Below are 12,131 nucleotides of genomic sequence, written 5' to 3'. Positions count from 1 at the left end.
AACGCAGCCAGAAATAAATAAAATAAAATAAAATAAAATAAAAAAGTATCCGCCTGCCAAGGCAGGGGACACGGGTTCAAGCCCTGGTCTGGGAAGATCCCACATGCCACAGAGCAACTAAGCCCGCAAACCACAACTACTGAGCCTGTGCTCTAGCGCCTGTGCTCTGCAACAAGAGAAGCCACCACAATGAGAAGCCTGCGCAGTGCAAAGAAGAGTAGCCCCCGCTTGCTGCAACTAGAGAAAGCCCACGCACAGCAACAAAGACCCAACACAGCCAAAAAAAAATAAATTAAAAAAAAAATCTGAGCTTAAATTAACAGATGCAGTTTTGAGTTTGACTAACCCTCAACCTTGTATTAGTCCTAAACTTAAAAATAATCGATGCCCCCAAATCTCCTTGCCTTATGCTAGAAATATGCACACACAGGGATGATAGGTGAGAAGAAGTGGGACAGGATGACTGGGACCCAGGGCTAAGGATCAGATGGGAACCAGAACCTCTTTATAAGGTTAACCCTGAGAAGTCCAAAAGTAAACTGTCACAATTATGATCAACTGATTTGTACTAAGGGTGCTAAGACAATTCAATGGGGAAATAATAGTCTTTCAACAAATGGTGCTGGGACAAATGGATATCCACATGCAAAATAATGAAGTTGAACAGGAGAAAATATTTGTAAGTCATATGTCTGAGAAGGGACTTGTATTTAGAATAAAGAACTCCTACAACTCAACAATAAAAAGACAAATAACCCAATTAAAAAATGGACGAAGGATCTGAATAGACATTTTGTCAAAAAAGATACAAATGGCCAATAAATGTATGAAAATTAGCCATCAGGTAATGCTTACAAAACCACAATGAAATACTATTTTATACTTACTAAGTTGGCTATAATAAAGAAGATGGATGATAACAATATCCTTTTTTCCAGTATCCTTGGTGAGGATGTGTAGAAATTAGAACCTTCATACTTTGCTGGTAGGAATGTAAAATGGTGCAGTGAAAAAGTTTTTGAAAAACTTTTGCAGTGCCACAAAAAGTTAAACATAGACTTACCATATAACTCAGCAATTCTACTCCAAGGTAAATGCCCAAGAGAGCTGAAAACATGTCTATACAAAAACTTGTATATGAATGTTCGTAATACTGTTATTTGTAATAAAAAATAGTGGAAATAACCTAAGTGTTCGTCAACTTATGACTGGATAAACAAAATGTGGTATAGCCATATGATGGAGTATTATTCAGTCATAAAAAGTTAATGAAGTAGAAAGGAAATTCTGACAAATGCTATGACATGAATGACAAGGTTATTGAGCACATTATGCTAAGTGGAACAAACCAGTCAAGAAAGGACACTGTATGATTCAACTTATATGAGGTTTCTGAGGAGTCAAATTCATAGAGACAAAATACAATGGTGGTTGCAGAGGCTGGGAGAAGGAATATGGGGAATTCCTGTTTTATGGGAATAGAGTTCAGTTTTATAAGATGAAGAGAATTCTGGAGATTGGCTGTAGAACCAACGTAGACTTATTTAAAATATTGAAATGTACATTTAAAGATGGTTAAGGGAATTCCCTGGTGGTCCAGTGGTTAGGACTTGGTGCTTTTGCTGCCATGGGCCCAGGTTCAATTCCTGGTTGGGGAACTAAGAGCCTGAAAGCTGTGTGGTGCGGCCCCCCCCCGTCCCCCCACCAAAAAAAAAAAAAGGTTAAGATGGTAAATTTTATGTTATGTGTATTTTCCCACAATTAAAAAAACAGTAATGAAGTCTAATGATACATACTATGACATGGATGGCCTTGAAAACGTTATGCTAAGGGAAAGAAGCCAGACACAAAAGACCACATATTGTATGGTTCCATTTATATGAAGTTCCAGAATAGGCAAATATATAGAGCTAAAAGTAGATTAGTGGTTTTCTCAGGCTGGGGGGTCTGAGGGAAATGGGCAGTGACTGCTAATAGGTACATGGTTTCTTTTCAGGGTGGTGAGATGTTCCTAAAGTGAATGTAGTAATGGTTGCACAACTCTGGTAATGTACTGAAAATCACTGAATTTTTGAATGGGTGAATTGTATGGTATGTAAATTATATCTCAATAAAGCTGTTAAAAAATTAAGGTAAGAAGAGTGAAAATGAATGAACTCCTTTTTAAAAATTATTATTGTTGGGTTCTGTGATCTAACAATATCTAGTTGATGACTGCTTTCCCTTAATGAACTGTAGGAACATAAGGCTGTGCTATGACAGAACAGGGGAGGAGTGCTATTCACGAACAGGAATACAGCTAACTCAATTGAAGAAGTGAGAAAAAATGTCTGCAGGCTTGAAAGAAAAAAAATAACCCAGCAGCAGATATTTTTAGAAGATACTTCAAAAAAAGTTGTAATAGGTCAAATACATTTCTAGAAAAACAAAGCAACTAAAAACCTTCAATACAAGGGGCTTGCAAAAGGTCTTTAAGGTTTTTCTCAAACTAAGTCCTGCATTGTTTAATCACTTTATAACCGCTTTTGATTTCTTGACAAGATAATTTGGAAGTCCAAATGTGCATTTCAACTTGCTTCTCCTCATTCTGTACTTGATCATGCTCTGGGATGTTAACATAGACAATACCTGCAAGGATGTTTAAGAGTAAAATAGACTGTACCATAAGAATGACATTAAAAAGGACAGCAGTCTGCCTTAAACAGGAAGGAAATCCTGTCACATGGTACAGCATGGAAGAACCTTGAAGATATTATGCTAAGTGAAGCAAGCCAGTCATAAAAAGATAAATACTATATGATTCCACTTATATGAGGATCCCAGAGTAGTCAAATTCAGAGACAGAAAGTAGAATGGTGGTTGCCAGGGGCTGGGGAAGGGGGATGGGGAGTTAGTGTTTAATGGGTATAGAGTTTCAGTTTGTTCTGGAGATCTATTGTGCAACAATGTGAATATTCTGAACAATACACTTAAAGATGGTTAAGATGGTAAATTTTAGGTTATGTATTTTTCACCATAATTTAAAAAGTTTAAAAAGGACAGTGTTGAGTTACAAGCCTTAATAAAAATTTCATTTTTATTGTATTAAGGTATGACTGACATGGAAAAAATTTTCAAATTTGATAAAGGAACTTGCTGGCTTGTGTTTATCTTTACTTTTTACTCCTGCTGGAGTATAATGAAAACAGATCACTTGGTTTAATTTTGTGATTATTTTTACTTCCTGGTTCCTGCCTGATTACGCAATGCTTTTGGTTACAAATAGAAAAACAGGAAAGTTTATGTGTTAGTCTATTATTTTTGCCTTTATTATGGCATTACATTAAAGAGGACTGGACTGAGAAATATTTCTACTTATATAAGTTTTTATACAGATTTATTTCTAAATAAATTGAAATTCTGGGGCCTTGGCCCCTAAGTAAGGCATCTTCCCTAAGGTCTATGAGCTGATGCTCATATTCTTATTTTAACTGGTTTTACAATACACTAGCTTCCTCTTTCAACAAACCTAAAAGGTCACAGACTCTATCTTGAGTAATACACAAAATATTTCATAGATTTTTTGATTTCATCACATTAACTCTAAAATGTAACCACTGCTTGGAACTGTGACAATTTGATACAAGATAAGCCAAAAAGGACAGATGTTCATTACAATCATGTACAATGGGTCACTCTGAGAACAGCTACTAACTATTCCATACTTATACTATGTGCGTTCCTGAGATACCGTCTCTGCTTTTAGACAATAATCATACATATGCATTTTTCATACATATGCATTTCTAAGTGTGTTAAAGGCATGACAACATTCATTTTCTTTTTTTTTTTTTAAATAAATTTATTTATTTATTTTGACTGCGTTGGGTCTTCGTGGCTGCGCTTGGGCTTTCTCTAGTTCTGGAGAGCGGGGTCTACTCAACGCTGCAGGGCGTGTGCTTCTCACTGTGGTGGCTTCTCCCATTGCAGAGCACGGGCTCTAGGCGTGAGGGCCTCAGCAGCTGTGGTGCACGGGCCTAGCCCCTCAGTGGCACGTGGGATCCTCCCGGACCAGGGATCGAACCTGGGTCCCCTGCATTGGCAGGCGGACTCTCAACTACTGTGCCACCAGGGAAGTCCCAACATTCATTTTCTATAAACTTTATCCTAAGCCTGATGAGTGTTCTAGTATTAGATTTATATAACATACTTTTGAATAGTGAGAATGAAGCAGTGGTTAAGATGTCAAAGTCTCCAGGACATACTAGTGATTATTTCTAATTACAGAGCTATATTATATTTACTTTATTCTCTATCTGGTTAATCAAGATGATACTTGGGCAGTTGCTACAGTAAGCCCTACCTGAATGGTGACTGTAAGTAGCTCGGTAAAAATAATGAGAAGACAATCAGTTTGGAGAGGGCTCCCAGTCTTACCTACCACCTTCATACATAACCTTATTTGATCCTTTCAACAATTCTTTGAAGTTGTCAGAGAAAGAAACTGAGGTCCAAAGCAATTAAGTGACTTACTCAAGGTCACACTCTATTACTTTCATTCATTCATTATTCATTTAACTAGTATTAACCGATCAAAGTTGCTTATGTGCAAGTAGGCACAGGAAATACAACTGTGAACAGAAGCCAATTCCTCATTCCATGCTCTTACAGTCCAAAAGGAGAATCAGATAAGGATATGTATGATTACCATACAGGACTTGTATCTTTAAATGGCTGACCCTATATGTTAAGCATTTTACTGTTCCCCAGGTGTCTACTACACTTTCTGAAAGTTCTTACCCTGGCTCACCAATCTCATCTCCTGTTTTATGTGTGTGTGTGAGAGAACAATGATTATATATACACACATAAACATATATGATACAATATTTATATATATAATATATTCCTTTATAGACATATATTTAAAGAAAATGTGTTTGTTCTTTAAGGTATCCTTAAAGGAATTCCTCTATCTTCCATATGCCATTAAGGGATTATAGAGCTCCTTCTCCTCCACTAAGAGACCTATTGGCTCCTAGGAAATCTCGTCCAGTTTGAGCCCTGGTAGTGACAGGACAGTGTCAAGGAAAGAATGCTAATGATTTTTCCACTAGCTGATCCCAAAAGCTTGGCAGAGGGGAGCTCAGTCCACTGAATGTTTATATAGCACCTTGATTAAAAGAGCTCAAAGCAGTAGTCTGAGTAGCTGTATTATAACCTCATTTTGTAAACTGCGTATTTTAAATATGAAAATAAATTCCTTTACCAATAAGCCTCATTATTTGTTAAAAATAATCATGAGATAAATTTCACAGAAAGAAGACTAGAAGTGAAATTGTAAATGGTGGTAATCCCTGGGTGGTGGGATTATAGGTTGTTTTAATTATCTTCTGTATTCAAATTTTCTACAATTAACATTATGGACTTCTCATTTAGAAAAAAAATTACTTAAAAAATTAAAGAAGAGGCCATAAAAACTCAACCTTACATAATTAAAAAAATACAGGTTAAAATAATTCTTTAAGTCTATCACATTGACAGAGATGTTATGAAGCTAATATACCTAGTATAGGTAAGGGGACAGTAAACTAGGCACTGTCATTCATGACTGATGGGATTACAAATTGCCACCAGTTTTTTGCAGGGTGATTTGGCAATATCTATTGATCTAAAATATCTATCTAAAATTTTAAATGCACATACTTCTGAATCCAACAATTCTACTTCTAAGATCTTTTTTCCTTGTAGATATACTTGCATAAGGGTGCAAAGATGTAAGCAGAAGGATGTTCAATAAGGAATTTGTTAATTAAACTGTTCTACACCTATATAGTGGAATATTCTGCAACTATTAAGAGTAGGAGAGGGGCTTCCCTGGTGGCGCAGAGGTTGAGAGTCTGCCTGCCGATGCAGGGGACACGGGTTCGTGCCCCGGTCCAGGAGGATCCCACATGCCACGGAGCGGCTGGGCCCGTGAGCCATGGCCGCTGAGCCTGCACGTCCGGAGCCTGTGCTCTGCAACGGGAGAGGCCACAACAGTGAGAGGCCTGCGTACCACAAAAAAAAAAAAAAAAAAGAGTAGGATAGCTCTATATGTACATATGATTATAATTTACTGTTTAGTGCAAAAAGCAAGTTTCAGAATAGTGAATATAACCCTTTCTGTATACAATTTTAAAAGGCTGTAAATACATATACGTGCCTGTGTATGCAATTAAAATGTCTGGAAGAATATTCTAAAACCTAACTGTGGACATACCTCTGAGAAGTGAGAAGACTGAGACAGGTGAGGGTTTATTTTTTTTAAACTACTATTCTTTGATATCTGAATTTTGTTACACTGATCTTGTATTTTTATCTTTAACAGCTTTATTGGGACATAATTCACGTAGCATACAATTCACCAATTTAAAGTGATTTAAATGTACGCACACATTCACTATTTTTTAGTATATTCACAGAGTTGTACAATCATCACCACGGTGTGTATTTTTTTTAATGAAAAATATTTTGAAAAATGCTCTAAAAGTAAACTTACTAGTGGCAAGAGAATGTGTGTCTGAGATACGAAAAAAGAAAGTTTTGAACAGTAAGGGAATGATACACATAAACAAGGAGGAAAAAAATGATGGAGAGGGTCAGAGACAAAAAAAAAATAAAGATGTTAAATTGAGTTTTAACTAGGAACATATTAGATCTGCCTTCATTAAATCAACACATCTGGATTCTGTACCAACAAGATCAAGGTAAGATATTTAGGCATGATAAGAAAAAGAAAACAGAGAAACCTTTGATTTGATTGTACTGCAAATATTTGGACCAGATTCTATATAAATCTGCAGATAGCTGGATATGAATTTAGTTTAGAAAAATATATTTACTTTGTAGTTGCTAGAAATCTCTCCTGTCTTAGGAAGTTGGCAGAGAGATACTACTTCTTAAGCAACGAACACTTACTGAACATCAACAATGCTCTGATTTGCTTAAGAATACCTGAGATGTCTGTAGCCTTATTATGATTTTAGGCAGCCTCTCTGCTAATGGATGGGGCTGTGTTCCTGTCTTGCTAGTTGTTTGGCATAGGGTGTCCAGCATTGTAGCTTGCTGGTTGTTGAGTGAAGCCGGGTCTTGGTGTTGAGATGGAGATCTCTGGGAGATTTTCACCGTTTGATATTACGTGGAGCTGGGAGGTCTCTTGTGGGAATAAAGACACAGACCTACTAGAGCGCGGACTTGAGGATATGGGGAGGGGGAAGGGTAAGCTGTGACAAAGTGAGAGAGTGGCATGGACATATATACACTACCAAACGTAAAACAGATAGCTAGTGGGAAGTAGCCACATAGCACAGGGAGATCAGCTAGGTGGTTTGTGACCACCTATAGGGGTGGGATAGGAAGGGTGGGAGGGAGACGCAAAAGGGAGGAGATATGGGGATATATGTATATGTATAACTGATTCACTTTGTTATAAAGCAGAAACTAACACACCATTGTAAAGCAATTATACTCCAATAAAGATGTTAAAAAAAAAAAAAAAAGAATACCTGAGAATAAGGAGAGCTGGGTAGAGAGAAAAGGGCTCCTGAAACATACCGACAAACTTAATAAGCACAAACCATGTAGGAATATTCTGACTCTTTGGCTCAAAGTTTTGTATATGTTTTTAGAAGAAGGATGAGAAAACATACATTTGAAAGATAATATTTTATGAAAACATTCAGCAAAACTCACATTTAATCTCTGTATTACTTAAAATTACCTTTTCTCTGAGACTTTTCCCTCATTAAAATCTTGCTTGAGCTCTACAGATCTTAGGAATACTTTGTAAAATATCACCTTATTTCCTTTTTTTGTATCTTTAAAAAGCACAGTTCAAAAGTTGTGCAGTTGGAGGAATCTCTGGCACCAGGAAAAGCAAACTTCACCGATCATCCTATAAAATCAATTAGCTTGGGTACTACGAGCTCTTATATACTTAATTAGGGCCCTGTGATGACTATAGCAATTGATCTGGTTCAACATCAATAAAATAATGGAAATAGGGGCTTCCCTGGTGGCGCAGTGGTTGAGAGTCCGCCTGCCGATGCAGGGGACGCGGGTTCGTGACCCGGTCTGGGAGGATCCCACGTGCCACGGAGCGGCTGGGCCCGTGAACCATGGCTGCTGAGCCTGCGCGTCCGGAGCCTGTGCTCCGCAACGGGAGAGCCCACAGCAGTGAAAGGCCCACGTACCGCAAAAAAAATAAATAAATAAAAATAAAAAAAAAAATAATGGAAATGTACACAGGATAGCCACACTCATGCAAAACCTGTTTTTATAAAGAAGTAAATATCAGATTAAAAATAAAAGTCACCACTTTTGAATTAGGAAACTGCAAAGTAATGCTGGTGCAAAAAAAAATTTTTCTTTTTTTAAGGCCATGCTGCGCAGTGGCTTGCAGGATCTTGCTTAAGTGGTAATAGTTGCAAAAATCACTCACCATGTGGCTAACAGCTGATATAATACTTGATTCAAAATCAAGCAACAAAGAATCCTCGAGAACAAGCTATCCTTTGAAGTATTATAATATGTTGTGTTTCCCTATTTCTACATGTGCATGTAAGCATGTGCATGTGTGTTAACACAACATTTTATTGGGAATTAATGAATTGTGCATGCTGGAGACTATTGCTAACAACATAATCATCTCTATAAATGCTCTGATTGACTGTAACATCTTAGGAAACCATATGAAAATAGAAAACGTTACTATCCCCAGTAATATGCCATGTAGGACAATGATCAGTTATTATTTGCTTAAAAGTAAAATTGCTTTATCAGAAAGGTTACCTAAGTCTTGTCCTGTGACTGTGACAACAAATTAAAAATGGAACTGCTTAAACCTCCAAAATATGCAAAACGGTAACTGAAAGAATATCGCTTTAATGACAGTTAAAACCATCCATCTCCATGGGCTAAATGTAGATACATTTGGAAGCTAACCTTGGCTTTCAGGCTTGAGGTTAGACTAGTAGGGCTTCTATTGTCATCTGGACAGGTGGCAATAACCTTAGACGGGGATGTCAGAGCCTCCAAAGTCTTCTTTTAGATCTTACATCAAGCTACAATGAACCCTGGCTTCTGAACAAATTCTGAATGCCAAAAAGCAAAGGTGAAGGGTTAACTGCTCATTATTTTTTATTTCTTTGATGCTAAAATATTTTAAAAAGCAAGGACAGCTCAATTTAGATTTATAAAAAGGCACTCTGATGAAAAGCAAATGTGTTCCTGTATTTTGAAGTAGATGGTTAGAAAGCTAATATAGAGCTTGTGGTCTAAATATATCATTCTTTTAGAGGCAGAACATATTGCTGGGGAAAAAAATCCTCTATCATAGGACTTATGGCATATAGTAACTAAAATGTTTTTTCCATTTGTTGAATTTTCAATGTTGGAGAATATTATTCACTAGACCCAGAGAGAAGTCCTAAATTGGAAAAGCAGCTGAGTCCAAGGTCATCTCTCTTGTTTCCAAATATATCTTGAAACAAATGCAAGAAGGGCACTTTGCTGAGTGTTATCTGGACATATATAGTTTCAATCAAATTCTTCAAGAAGTGTCAGAATAAAAGTTGAACATTTGTTTGACACTGCCAAGTCACTAGCAAGTGGGTCTCTTCAAGGGCTGAGGCTCTCCTCAGTGACTTGTCAATTATTACAACATAAAAGAGTTCTTTTTCCTAGTCTCAAGAAAAAGAAATCAAGCACTGTTAAACACCAGCTCTGAATTTTTTTCTCACATTTTTGGATATACAGGAAATCATATAAACTTATAAAAATGTCTCTCAACAAAAATATAACTTTAAAATATTTTGTGGGCTTCCCTGGTGGTGCAGTGGTTGACAGTCCGCCTGCCGATGCAGGGGACACAGGTTTGTGCCCCAGTCCGGGAAGATCCCACATGCCGCGGAGCGGCTAGGCCTGTGTGCCATGGCCACTGAGCCTGCGCGTCCGGAACCTGTGCTCTGCAACGGGAGAGGCCACAACAGTGAGAGGCCCGTGTACCACATAAAAAAAAAAAAATTTGTTTCTCACCTAAACTCCTTTGAATTAGCAAATCTTTTCCATATATCTGAAAATGTGACATGAAGCAAAAACGTGACTGTATACATGAGATGATAGAGTTGTAAACTGAATCAAAGAATAAAATGTTGAATCTCTGAGTTAGTGTAAAAAATATTCCTCCAAAGACAATGAAACAAATAACTGGCTTATTGCCTATACTGCTCTCCTTTGTCATAAAAACCAAATCAAACGTAGTCCATGATAGCAGTCTCTCTTGGAGATGATTAATTTGTGATTCTCTACAATGTATGAATCTCTCATTTCATCAAGGGTCCAAAAGGAAGCAGGGATATTAAGAACAATGCCAACAAGTGTACCAACTCATAACCTTCAGCAATTTGGTTTCCAACTCCTTTTCCAGCTTCAACTCTCTTACTCTCTCCAGCCTTGTCTGGCTTGTACCTCAGGGCATCCTTTTCTTGGGGCTTCCTCTTCCCCATGGAGCTCTTGTTCCCTCCCTAAGCCAAATTCTACCCATGCTTCCAGAATGGTTGAAACTTGTACTATCTCCTTCTCTAGCGTGCCTAGACTGCTCCAGCCCACAGTGTTTTTTTTTTTCCTTTGAATTCCCATAGGACTATTAACTCTCGATCCCATTCCAAAAAGTTAAATTGAAACTTTCAGAGACCCTAAACCCTAAAAAGAGTGTAAGGAAGTCTGAGTTCTGATTTTTCTAATGAAAACTTCTTTTTTTAAAAAAAAATTATTTATTTTAAAATTTTTGGCTGTGTTGGGTCTTCATTGCTTTTGCGGGCTTTTCTCTAGTTGTGGCGAGCGGGGGCTACTCTTCGTTGCGGTGTGTGCAGCCTTCTCATTGTGGTGGCTTCTCTTGTTGTGGAGCACGGGCTCTAGGCACGCGGGCTTCAGTAGTTGTGGCACGTGGGCTCAGTAGTTGTGGCTCGCGGGCTCTAGAGCGCAGGCTCAGTAGTTGTGGCACACAGGCTTAGTTGCTCTGTGGCATGTGGGATCTTCCCGGACCAGGGCTCGAACCCGTGTCCCCTGCATTGGCAGGCAGATTCTTAACCACTGTGCCACCAGGGAAGCCCTGAAAACTTCTTTGATTTCTGAAATATCAGATATCAGAGTACATCTGTTTGCCTACTGGATAATCCAGTGCTATAAACTCCTTCGATTACTGGTTCCTATCCAAATTTTACTCATCTTTCCAGGCCCAGATCGTTCCTCCCTCTTAGATGAAGCCTCCTGGACTCCCCTTTGACCTTTTAGTCTTCCCTAGATCTCCGTTTTGACTGAACTTTGATAGCACACAAAATTTAGCACTTGGTTATTAGGCTTCGATATATTTGCTGTTGTTTAATGTATTGTTGTTACTCCTGTTAATGATAGGGGCCATGTCTTATACTTTTACTGTACCTTTTCAAAGAATCCAGCTGAATGTGCAGCATATCACATTACAGAGCACAAGAGCTTAGCACATAATAGGAACTCCTTACCCTGGCCCCATGCAACTGGGTAACTTACTGAGCCATTCTAGACTTGTCATTTCCTGAAAATGCCATGTCCTTAAAAGCCTTTATGTCTTCCACTTTTCTTATACCTATCAAAATCGTAACTTATTCTTACAAATCTAGCTCAAGTCCCACCTCTTCCATTAATCTGTCCTCAAACCCCGTTAGAATTAATTGCTTCTTCCTCTGAGCTCCTTGTTCTATAGATAAAAAAAAACTTTTCTTTTTGCTGCCTAATATTAGAGTTTTCTAGACTGTAAGCTCTTTGAGAGCAAAAACCAGGTCGTGTTCATTTTCTATTTTAGCACTTAGCACAGTGTCAGGCACACAGAAGATACTCAGTAAATATTTGCATATAAGTAAATAAGTGAACTTACAAATTCATTCTCCAATTAATCAAGTAATATCTTGCTAATTTCTTTGGTTTGGCCTTGGCATTTTCATAGATGAAGGCAAGAAATGTCCATAAAACTATTCAGTGGATTCTGGATTTGACCAAATTAAATAAATTTTGTGGTTTTGCTTAATATTTTATTGTATTTCGATCTTTAAGTTTCATTGCAGCACTGCTCATAA

General features: G+C 37.8%; 1 non-coding gene across 1 annotated transcript; it reads left to right on the top strand.

The window, feature by feature from the left end:
• The first annotated feature begins 1,585 nt into the window (after positions 1–1,585).
• On the top strand, positions 1,586–1,658 carry TRNAK-UUU (transfer RNA lysine (anticodon UUU)). The gene has a single exon. It is a non-coding gene; the product is annotated as a tRNA-Lys (tRNA).
• The last annotated feature ends 10,473 nt before the right edge of the window (positions 1,659–12,131 follow it).

The sequence above is a fragment of the Lipotes vexillifer genome, unplaced genomic scaffold (genome assembly GCF_000442215.2).
Source record: "Lipotes vexillifer unplaced genomic scaffold, Lipotes_vexillifer_v1.1 scaffold21, whole genome shotgun sequence".
Classification (NCBI taxonomy): domain Eukaryota; kingdom Metazoa; phylum Chordata; class Mammalia; order Artiodactyla; family Lipotidae; genus Lipotes; species Lipotes vexillifer.
Note: the sequence above shows the minus strand (reverse complement) of the source record. Positions and strands in the feature narration are given on the sequence as shown.